Source organism: Oxyura jamaicensis, chromosome 4 (assembly GCF_011077185.1).
Source record: "Oxyura jamaicensis isolate SHBP4307 breed ruddy duck chromosome 4, BPBGC_Ojam_1.0, whole genome shotgun sequence".
Taxonomy (NCBI): domain Eukaryota; kingdom Metazoa; phylum Chordata; class Aves; order Anseriformes; family Anatidae; genus Oxyura; species Oxyura jamaicensis.
Window position 1 is genome coordinate 30,738,536 of NC_048896.1, and position 12,473 is coordinate 30,751,008.

The 12,473-nt window shown below is 39.5% G+C and overlaps 1 long non-coding RNA gene across 3 annotated transcripts in view; it reads right to left on the reverse strand.

Moving 5' to 3' along the window:
• Nucleotides 1-4,414: 4,414 nt before the first annotated feature.
• The window catches only part of LOC118165756, a 77,973-nt gene continuing 69,914 nt past the window's right edge, over nt 4,415-12,473 (reverse strand). For 2 of the 3 annotated variants that reach the window (XR_004750229.1, XR_004750227.1), the window contains one exon: nt 4,415-4,698. This is a non-coding gene — a long non-coding RNA (uncharacterized LOC118165756). Of the gene's footprint in view, nt 4,699-12,437; nt 12,450-12,473 lie in introns of those variants that run through there. The other variant, XR_004750230.1, reaches the window with a different exon arrangement.

A 12,473-nucleotide genomic window follows, 5' to 3' on the forward strand; every position in this document is an offset into this window, starting at 1 on the left:
AAAATTAACCAGACAGGTCACAATAATTTAGATCGTTCCTGTCTTTTCACTGTTGCTGCAATTCAAAAATAAAACATAGCTCAACTGCATTAACATGAATAAGTAGAAATTAGAGAAAACTCCATGTTTACTAGTTTAAATAGAAAAACCTGTCACTTACAGAGTTCCCTGGCTGCTTCTAGTGGCACTCACACTCCTGAGACACATAGTAGATGAAGGAATATACATCTTGGCATTACATGTGTACAGATTTTATGAATATATTTGGGGATCTCAGCTGATTTCATAAGCAGAGAGATAAAAAAATAAGAGACAAGTACTTCTTGCACATGTATCTTGCACATCAGATTGTATCTTGATTTCTGCTAAGACTGAGTATCTAATCAATAACACCACCAGCAAGACCTTGTGGATTTCATTACTGTCCAGAACTTTATAGAAGTATGGGTAATACCTTTTAACTTTCACACGCTTATCTAAAACTGTATATGAAATGATTTATCTAAAAACTTATTTTCAAAAGAGCTTTCTAATAAAACCAGAAGAGAAAAACCTGTTGAGTTTTCTACATTACTGTTACATCTACCTTCCCTTTATATCTTCTTTAGATACCATATAAATTAAGAGGCCTGTAATTTCAACATTTCCATCTGTAGATAGTGGAAAGTAATTTCAACATTTACACAGATTCTGTTTCAGAACTTATGCACCAGTGAAGTTAGAATGATTTGTTCCTGCTAAGTTTCTTGTTTAATATATTATATGTATAACACAAAATCAAACCCACATAATATGATTGTTGGAGGGACTGGATTGAAGGCAGCATCCTGTCATGAGTTATAAAAAGGGCTGAGCGTGACAATAAAGTAGGAGAGAAAAAAAAGACGGAAAATGGAAAGGAAACATTATTATTGCTGCAAGATCTGGAGAGTACTGCAAGATTTGGAAGGTACTTTCTAGGACCTGTTAAATCTTTCCATATAAAAAAGAAAGGGAGAAGGGCATACTTGTTAACCTGTTAGCTAAGCATATCATTGTGGTGAAGGAACAATAAATGAAACTTGTCTGAATTATTCTTTCAGATCCCACTGAGGAACAAACAGCCCCAGAGGTAATACAGAGAGTATGGTAAAGATGGTTTCCAGCAGTATATTGCCGTTACAGATCATACCACTGTCATTTAGAATGAAAGCCTTAAAAGACTATACTTTAAAATGCTACACTGCCTGTAAAATACATAACTTTCCTCTTCTACAAACAGCACAGATACTTTTCACTCTTTCATAATACATAGCGCTGGCTTCACACAGGTTAATTACAACTATTGAGGACAGATAGAAAACAGTTTGTTTAAAATATTACAGTAATCTTCTCTACTTGCCACATAGCTTACGCATCAGCTACAAAGCTGCTTTATTTTCTAAGGAATTCATTCAAGCCATATTGAAGTCAAAAGTCAGACTGGCAATAGGAACTAGCTTGGGCTCTTAATAACTTCTTGACTCTTGGCAGCACCCCAGTTGATGATGGCTCTCAAGAGCCTAGACATTTTAACATTGATTTCATTTTCCCTTCCTTTGAAAGAAGTGGGCTGGTAAAAGGTATTTTTTCATGTTTGCATAAAGCACAAGGGCTACAGCTGACAGCTTCATTCCTGAAGTACAAGGGCACGCCTTAACCATAGGAATAAAGCCTACCTGCACATGACTTATCTTCTGCCAGCCTGAGGACAAGGAATTAACTTCTACAAGCCCCAAGAACTGCCTCTAATCTTGCCAGCCTCCATCTTTCAAAAGAAAGACTCTTCTAGAGCCTTGCCTCTGGGAACATGTGCAGAAATGCATACTTTCAAAACCCAGGCCCCTGTGAAAACAAATAACTATTCCAGAAACAAAGCTGGCCCAATCTAAAGACGCCACCTGGGTGAAGATGGATAGAATGAGCAATGAGTAGAAAACATCAGATTCATCGCTAACTGCAGCAGAGGGGTGTGCTCAGAAATGTGTGCAATGGAAGTAGACTAAAAGGCCCCATAAAGCATCCGCATAAAGTGGGAGAGGTTGGCATAATACTGTGTTGGGTCTGTCTGGGATGGAGTCACCTTTCCCTGCAGCAGCCCACACAGCGCTGTGCTCTGCACTCATAGCTGGAACAGCACTGGTATCACTCCAGTGTTGTGTCTATTGCTGCATAGTGCTGGCACAACATCAGAACTCCTTCCAGGCCCCCAGGAGCCAGCAGGCTGGGGGTGGGCAACTGGTGGGGAGGGGACATCACCAGGGCAGATGACCTAAACCAACCAAAGGGATATTCCATAACACCTGATGTCACACTGAGCAATAAAAGGGGGGCTCTCGTGGGGGAGGGTCTCTCCTGAACAACCGGTACGCGTTTTGAGGCCCTGCTTCCCGGGACATGGCCGAACATCGCTCGTTGATGGGAAGTAGAGAATAACTTTTTTTTTCTTTCTCTCTGTGCTTCCGTGTGGCCTTGTTGTTTCTTTTGTTTCTCTTTCTCCCCATTCCCCTTTCCTTTAATTAAATCATTCTCATCTCAAACCTCGAGCTCTTTGTGTTGTCTTTTCTCCCCCTTCCTCTTTGAGGAGGGGAGGAGTGAGAGAGCGGTTGTGGTGGAGCTCGGCTGCCCACTTGAGTAAAACCATCACAAATACAAACTAGATTTCCAGGCTGCTTGCAGGTGAGTGTGTCTGTGAGGCAAAGATTTGGAGGTCACCAATCCCATCCTAAATGTGTGTCTATCTTTCAGTTCCTGAATAGATCTGGAAGCAAATGGATCAGATGTTGTTCACCGACACAGGCGCTGCCAATTTATCTCACAATATGCTTCTGCATTTTTGAAAATATTCTCTACTATGATTTTCTCTACAATAATTAGTCAATGAAATGCCATGCCAAACAGTCATGTATACATTTAGGAGTTTCAAACTTGCCCAACTCTGATTTAACTCACCTCAACAGAATTGCACTGTACACCCACTTTCAAATTTCCCTCAACCATTGGTCTGATTTGGGTGTCTCTTGATTGTCTCTCAGGGTCAGAGTGGAAATTTTCAGGTAAGATTTTGCTGCTTGTGGAGCATTACTGTGGATTTATTTATTTATTTGTTTGTTTTTGGTAGGAATCTGCTGATGGTGAGTCTGTACTGCAGGTGGATTGGTTTGTATTGGGATGGCTTATCTTCAGGATGCAGTACGGAAACCAGGAAAACATGACACTCGTGTAGTGCAAACAAAAAGCTGATGCAATCTCCACAAATTCAAGAGAAGGTGACAACAGTGATAGAAAAATCTGGTCTTGAACTATAACATCTATTAAACAGGGAGTTCTTCTCTAGCCAGAGCAGATGGAGCACGAGTGTCACTTTGTTTACTTCCCAAATTAATCACAAGATTTATTTCACTAGATGGTGGAATTAGCAAACAAAATCATTTAATTCTTAGCAATTATATTAAGTTCCGGAGGAATCTAGAGTTTCTCTAGGCTAAGTGAGGTGAAATGCAACACACTTGAAAATGTTACAGTGAAAATGAAATAAAAACTGTATTTTTATGCCCTCTGACAGTATGCTTTCTCTCTTGTCTTTGACTGAACAAGAAGAAATCAAATTAGGTTTTTGTTTTGTTTTGTTTTTTTAAAAAGTTTGCTATTACGCCTAAATTACATTTTCTTCCTTGAAGGGGGGAGGATTGGAAGTGGGAAGGAGGAGAAGCAGAATACTCAGAACAGAGAACAATGAGGGGCAAAAGAGATGTGTCTTGTTTGGGAGAAATGGGGTGAGTAGGTGTGGCGGGCAGGAGGAAAGAAGTGCAGAGCTGAGGAAGACTGGGATGAGTGGTAAACAGTGCTGTAGCATTACAGATTTATTCGGGTGGGGAGTGCCGTTTTGGAACCGGGTGGCTGCAAGAATGTTAAAAGGCAAATGATGTATTCAGAACACTAGAGAAGTGACACTTTCACAATCTGTTACAAGGATTTTGTGAATTGGCTACAGAAAAACTTACACTGTGCATCCAACTTGCAGACAATTACTCAACTGTCTAAAACAATATGCAAATTAATAAAATCAGTAAAAAGAGATGAAAAGAACAAGAAAGCTAAAATTGGCTTCAAGTAATAGCTTCCACAATGCAAAATCCTGCAAGATCCCAAGCTCCATTAGCTGTTCAGCTAAGTGATATCGTAACAAAATGCTACGTCAGTATTCAAGTAGTTATTTGTACCTCAGTGAACAGGCTCGAGAGCTTAACACAATGCCTAAAATGTGTTAAGAAGTTTGCCATTCCTTTTTAGACGAAACCACAGGAGAGGAAAGGGACAAATGCTTAGAAGCTCATAAGAGGTAATGAAGTGACTATTACATTGTGAAATTAAATATAAGAATAGTTTCACAAATATTTTCTTTGAGAGTGTCATACTAAATAATGAGTACCAGTGAAATAGACATCAGACCTGAAATTCCAACAGTTTATGAAGAGTGAGAAATCAAAGTTGAAAATCCCTATTAATATCACAGTAGACAAAGCAACTGAAAAGTCCTTTCCTCTTTGCCATTAATAGGCTGTAATCAGGGCAAATGCATGCTGTGTAGAGGAAGTACAACATGTCTTATGGCACAATGTTTGAAAGGCGTTTGGTTCTCATTCAGCAGGATACCCATTCACAAAAAGGCCATTTCCACTAAAAGGAGAGAGAATTTTGTTTCACAAACTGAGGCACAATTCTTCAAACATGGAAATGACTTTAACATCATTTTCCTATTTTCTTTCTTCAAAATATGGGCTGAGTAACTGTTGTATAAACTAAATATGTAAATATGAAACAGTTCAAACACAGTTCATACCGAGTCATATCAGCCTGAAATAATACAATTCTCCTACTGCTTGTTTCAGCAAGCGGAGAGAAAAAATAAAAACATTCTTTTTTCTCTCAAAAGGGTCCCTAGGAGTAGTAAAAAGACTTGGGAGTGGAAGAATTGTTTGTTTGTTTGTTTTAAATAGTACTGAATACAGTAAATCAACTTTGCTCACAGATACAAGAAATCCGTCATAAAATGTTCATTTCAGCTACCTCTCAAGTGTCATTTCCACAATCAGCCAAAATATTCCATGCAATCCAGTATCCAGTAGGAACCATTCACACAGTTGGAGAAATCTCCTCTGACTGCAAGCTGAATGAGCCTAATAGTGAGATTTGTAAGATTAATTTAATAAGGGAATAATTTGGATGTTTGTCCAAATACTATTCAAACTTACTGAACTTACTGAAAACACTGGACTTGCGTTGAGTGAAAGGAAATACCACAAGTGTATAAATTCAGACATTAAAACAGAGTATGTGTAGACTGTATACCAACAGCAACACAATTGAAGTCTGTATGTCAGTAACTACAGGTAGGTTCTTGCCTCTCAAAATGTCAAGTATATATGTGTTACATTTTCTGTCATGGCCATATGAAGAAAGTATTTTTTTTTAATGGCTTCAGATGAATAGAATTTAAAGGCACTGTAAAACGTACTACTTCTAATCATGATTCCAGATTTTACCTGTAAATAATTCCCATGTGACATTAACCACAAGAACCCCCTAACCAAACTTCAAACAGTGGAAAGGACACCATGTTTAAATCCCCATAAAGGACTGTGAACAAACATAGTTTATAAACATTGATCTGGTTGAATGATCATTGATCATTTGTAGACAACTATTAGTATTCCTGATTTCTAAATAAGTAGAATAGTAATGAGCCTGGTCCAAAGCCTGCCAAAATCAGTAAAGTTGTTGAAACAAAGTTAGTCTATCTGATTTACCCTGCAACAGAGATGTAGGATACTGACAATTGTGTTTGTCGCTCCAGACTTAGGGAAAAAAATAAAATAAAATAAAATAAAAAAGTTCTCTCTCTAACTATCATGGAACCAACTTCTTATCCCCACAGCAGAAAAATATTTCACATTTTACTTCTGACAAAATAGTATCTACTCAACAGATTGTGGCCAGGCCATGAGGCATCACTTCTGTTAATAACAGGTACATGAAGACCTAACAGACTTGGATTACTTTTGAGCACACAGGTTTGAAATTAAAGCAAATTCTTCATGTGATTGTTTTTCCATCTAATCCTAGCTACAGAAAGTTTAAGCAGAAAAATTCTGAAAGCAGCAATTCAGGCTACTTGATCTATTAATAGCTGATCTATTAAATCCTAGTCAATGCACTTTCATCATTAAACCACAAAGGTTTATCCCTGAAATTGCTTCAGAGAAATCATTCAGAGAGCTATCTGATGTAATACAGTGAGTTAAAATTATATTCTTAAGCACCGATATGATTTGGGAAGCTTACCAGAGACCTATATAAGTAATCTGAAATGCAGGGCATGACAAGGAAAAACCTACAGAGTGCAGTCACAGAATAAAAACTTGATCATCAGTATCAGTGAGTCCCTGTCAGTCACACTTGTCTCCGATTCCTGCAGGAGAGAGAATATTTGCTCAGATTCTCGTATTTATGTGCCAGTCGTGCTTGTTTTGATACCCACCTGACAATCTGTACAGAATGACTGGCACAGGCAAGAGCTGAGGAGTGTCAGTGCTGAGATGAGATGACGACTGACTGTATTACCATTTTAAATGGTCTGTCTGCTGAGTGCTGTGATTTCCTTCCTCCCTTACCTGTCATGCTTCATTACCCAGCTCCCACCGCAGCCCTGTGCTGCTGAAAGCGGTGCTCAGCCCGTCGCTTTGCGTGACAGCTGCAGCTCCCCCCTCTTACAGCAGCAGGCTCCTTCCTTCCTTCCCTCTGCATGCCCTAACAGAGGGCACGCGTGCCTGCGTGCGTGCAAAGGCGTGTAGAGGCACCGCCATGCCTCGCACCGCTGAACGTGCCTGGGCTGTGGGAGGCTGCTTGCTGTTTTCAGCCTGTTAAACCAGACAGCCCCAGCGCTTGGAGAGTGGCTCCTGGGCAAGTGCACCCGAGAGAAGCACGCTGTTTCTTGCTGTGCCTTCAAAGATGCCTCTGAGGAAAGAGAGACGGGTCACACCACGTCCAGCCCAGCAGACACATCGGGGCTTGGACAGCAGGTGTGCCATATCCAAACACTGCCGCAGCAAGAGCAGAGACGTTCTCTCTCATTGCATTTATAATTTATATAATGACAGAAAAATTAAACAGCATTGCAAAACAGGTAATAGAAAACCTGATAGCTCAGCTACATGGGGGTTTGATTTGTTTGTTTGTTTGTTTCCACTTTAACATTCAGTAGTGGGAATAGCTTCTCCAAAGCACGTGCAATTCTTTGAGAGACATAAAGCCAAGGCCTGGTCGTGGAGAGTGCCATCCAGGCAAGCAGCAATGCTTCATTTCTAGATGAACATTTACAGATTCTTCACCTAATGCCTTGCCTAAAATAGAATAAATATTTAGTTCTCCAGGTCTTGTGTACCATAATCTTATTCTTTTATTAACACTCGGTGAGTTCAAGCCAGCTGGCCGTTTGGGAAAGGGTGGGCAGGCCAAGTGAGGCACTGATTGCTGAGTCACCCTCTTCTCCCCTAATGCATCGCCAAAAATTAGGAATAATCTCAGAAGAGCACGTAACTTCATGACTGAAATCACAACACATTTCTGAGTGTATATTAATCACTCTCTGAAACTATATAGGTTGTTTTACCCAACAGCAGGGAGTAGATGTTTTCTTACATTCCTTTTTTTCTTTCTTCTTTCCCAAACAGAATGTGAACGCTTCAAGTGACAACTAGTAACAGTTGGAACAGGTAACTACAGTCCTGTAGCAGGAACTCTTTCCATCTCTGTGAAAATCCCAATGTGGCACATTTTTAAAGGGTGTCTAAGTATATTTTAGCCACTGTCAGTAACACCTTTTTCCAAGCTTCAAATGTTTGAATTTGTTCTAGTTGGATTAATAAACTCTTACACAGAAATGCAGTTACACCACTGAGCATCAAAAAAACTTCTGAGGAAAATGAGGATTTAGAAATTTCAGAAACATCGGGTAAAAAATAACAATTAATCTACAACTGTGCACTCCCTTCCCTGGACCTGGTTTATGGAAGTTTTGCAGCGTTATGAGGTTGATTCAATAAAGGAGCTACCTTAAAGAATGTATATTTCCTTCTCCATTTGCCTCCCTTTGCCTCAGTTCCCCAGGTACCTACATGAGAATAAGACTTTCAAGAAAATGTCAATATACAACTGTCATTTGTATATATTTATTAATTCAGCTCTTCTGACTGATAACCAGCATCGCAAAAACTGGGGATTCCTAAACCTGTGAGATCTGTACTTTCTCTGTTTTGTCAGGTTTGTAACTGCTTCACACTAATAACCAGTAGAAAAAATGTGAAGCATCCTTTTGTTTAAAGAGTAAATATTAATCTGTACTTTCTTAAAAATGAGTTTAAAAGTACCTGGAACATTGCTTATATATCAGTCAAATGTATGGACAAAGGATGGTACAAAATACACTATGAAAAAATCATAGAAAAAACAACATATACACTTTCTGATTACTCAACCTGACCCTACACAGACTCATTTCCATGATTATGGTCTTCATTAATTCCTTTGCTGCAGCTGTACATATTTATGCACCAACACAGTCTTCCAGAGGGAGTTGATTTAAATAGGAGGAAAAGTGGAAAATAATGGAAAGATACAGGTACTTCATTCAGGCTCATAGAGTTAATATGAAATTCAGAGACTCTGCTTGATACAGTGCCACAAATATCTGCTACAATGGCTCTGCATAATGATGGTCCCTTCGATAAATATGAGATGCACTGTAACTTTTATACCATAAAGAATGTTTTAGCCTCTGCCTTTCTATAGTTTATGAGTACCATCCTTTAAGATCAAATAACAGTTACTGAGTCTGAGTGGATTAAGGCTTAAGCTTTTTTCAATATGAATGATAAAAGCCTCATTTTTTTTTTCTTCTACAGTGAAATGTTAAAATGCTGGTAAAAGCATAAATTATATTAAAATGGAACATTCTGTGAATAACTTAACAGCGTCACAAAAAGGCAAGAAAATAATGGATTCATTCTCTCATTCACTTATAAAGTCTATAAACTATAGACCCCTTCAGGGAGTGCTAGATATCATTTACAGTATGAAAAGGAATGGCTTTCAGATAAGGAAGTTAATCAGCAGGTGTTTTGTGATCTGTTAACTACTGATAATAATTATTGAATGTGTTTTAGGTCCAGAAATCAATAACCTGCAGCCACTCTCCCTCTGTGACCTCACCAGACATTGTAGGACATAGCAGGGCTCTCTTAAATTAGAATTCAGGTCTTTGTAAAAAGTGACACTCCAAAGACCTGTTCAAAAACAAAGGTTAAAATTTAAATTTTACTACCAAATTTGAGCCAAATGTAGTTTTTACATATTTTTGAAGCCCTACAGCAAAACAAAACCACCTCTGCAAGCTTCTAGCCCCTGCATCTGTTGAGATAAATGGATGTTCTTAGGCCGAAGAGCAGAACGTGAGTGTTACTGGTCAGCATTCAGGCACTAACACACCTGCCTTTTCATGCATCTCCACTGGGGCTGGGGATCCCACAGCCAGCAGGATCTCGTGGCAGGGTGACTGCAAAGGCCCTCAAGTCCTCGGCACCGGGTTTCACAAACCACACCGCTGCCCCTCGCCTGGGCACCCCACAGCTTCTAGGTCTCCAGTTCTGGAGATACTGCTGACAGGCCAGACAGTGAAAGCAGGATACCAGAGTTTCTACAGTCTCCTCTCCAGAGTCAGATCCAAACAGTTTCAAAGCTTTCAATCCCATTTTCTAGCACCTCTGCCGTAGGACATGCATGAAGGAAGCCCTTGCACTCTACCGTCTGGATATTGAACCAGTAACTCAGGCTGTGGGCTTGTGCACCTCATTCTGAGTGATCTCACTCATTTTTATTCCCCAAATGACTCACTTTTCACACAAATGTACTGCCCTGTCACTTCAGTCACTTGAAATTATTGATTATCTCTACAACTGGAATTATAAAATACAGTCATTCACCCTAAAGGACTAAAATTCATTGCATTTTAAGCAAGAATGAGATCCATTCTCCTCATTTTGAGTCTCTTTCACACATTATGTTCGACATTGGGCCTTGGCAGGATGAGATATGTCTGTTCTGCTGGAGATGCTGTCTTTCAGATAATGAGACATAAGGCCAAAACTGTCACTTACGTCATTAAAATACCTCATAGCATTTCTTTAGATGCTGTTCCAGGACATAACAAGATCTAATAAAGAATGATGCCATGCAGAGAGAAAGAAAACAAACAAATAGCGCTTAAAATGTAAAATTATTCTTACTAGCCTGCAAAAGTGGAAAACAAGAAAGATCATATAAACACTAACTTGAATATCTCAAAGAAAGGCAAGGCTCTGAAGCAAAAAATGAAGGAAGGAGCTTTGATTTTCAGAGGATTTCACAGTAAGAACACTGGACTTATTTTTTAGCAATTTTTTGTCAGACAAAAATTCATTTCTCAAAGTCAAAGCCATCTCTCATGGGTTAGCCAAATGCATCCCTAAGCAGGGTCTGATTTAAAAGCTAACCAAAGACCCAGAATGAGTACTTGTGATACACTGACAAAGCTGAGGTAACTTAAGATTCCCAAGCAGATGAAGTATTAATCTATAAGATATTTTGCAGAACTAATAGATCACAAATCAGTAATAGATCACAAAAGGCACAGCCACAAAGACAAAGATAACTGCACAGCATTTTTGTCCCTCACAGATCTGGCATCTACTTTACTGAGCTTTATTGATATGGGACAGCTTTGCCTGCAGCAGCCAGAAGGTTGTCATCAGGCCACAGACCTCGAATTAGGTGTTCCAGCTGCACAATCGTTCTCAATGCTACCTAGTCTCCCATCACAGTTTGCCCAGTGTGACTGCCCTTGGGTACAGGAGCCATCTGGAAGGACAAGGTCTCTCTTCTCCTCTTAAAGAGGCCCTATGGCAGTATGACTCTGGACTGTCATTCCAAAGAGCAGCAATGGCAGTGGAATACAAACAAAAACAAGTATTAAGAACAACACGATTTCCACAAAAGGATAGAAATCTGTATTCTTTCCCAAAAAAGACATTTAGAAAATGTTACTGCCTTTGCTTTAAAAACCACTCATGCTCCAACTCTCTGTAGCTTTTTTATGTTTGTTAATAACTGCAGATTATGGTGATGCATTAATCTTGTCTCTACTATTTGCTCACATTGCCTTCTAATAGAAGCAATCCTCTCCTTGTGTCAAAAAAGTATACTAAGCACTTCATTCTGTGACAGTACAAAGTCTTAACAACAGTTAATCACACAAACAAGTCAAGCATTGCATGCCTGAATTAATACAGGATGATGAACATGAATATTTCTAAATATTCTTTCAGATGCACCGAGAGTCTTGCAGGTTTCTCTGAACAATTTGTGATGCTACTAGAAATGCCTTCTTGACAAGACTATAAAACAACACAATCATGTAACTACACATTGCAGTGACTACCACATAAAATCACCAGTTGCTGTAAACCAGCAAGATTTCGCACAGTTCGTACACGGTTACATCACTGTACAGCAGCTGAAGTACCCACCCTACAGTTTTCTTTGTTATATTTATGATAGCAAACACTGACAGAAATTTTGCCTGTGATAAACTGTTCAAGCTAAGAGAAGCAAGTATGAAGTCTTTAACAGAAAGATATGAACCTTTGCTGATTTAACACAGAAAAGACCCGTGTTGTAGCATTCTCTCCATTCTTCTCTAGAATATCCACACTGGGAAATTGGAATTCACACAATGCTTGCTGTGCTCCTACGCCAGGCACACAGCTAACAGAAAACAGATGAGCTTCTTTAGAAAGAAACCTACATGCAAATTCTTATATATACTCGAGATAGCCTAGAACATTTTCCCCGAGTGGAAAAATATCATTATTCCTAACAGCTAGCATTACCCAGTGAAACCCCGCTGTCCCTTCCTGTGTCTGAACGTTCAGGGCAGTTCTCGCAGCTGGGAGAACTGCACGGTCACAAGGAATAGCAGTGATACCCTATAAAATCCTTCTCTGACAGAAGACCCCAACTGAAGAAATGGGCTTCCCATCAGCTTGTCTGGCTAGCATAAGCTCAAAGCAACTAGGTAGTAAGGTCAAGCATGCTATTGGCAACCCTACCTACATGGAAAGTACAGACAGACATGCACAGTCTAAAGAAGTCTTCAGCAAGGCTTTTGAAAGCATGTACTCCCAAAACTATTGCAGAAAGCCTGCGGGCTTCATATGTTTGCTTTAGATTTCCAGATATTTCACAGAGCAGTAACAGAGACTCCAGCCAGCAAAGTTTGGGCCCATGTTTTCCAATCACCAGGCAATGTATTTTCTTATTCCACACCAAGACAGTTCCTTAGTTACCTCAAATTGTTATAA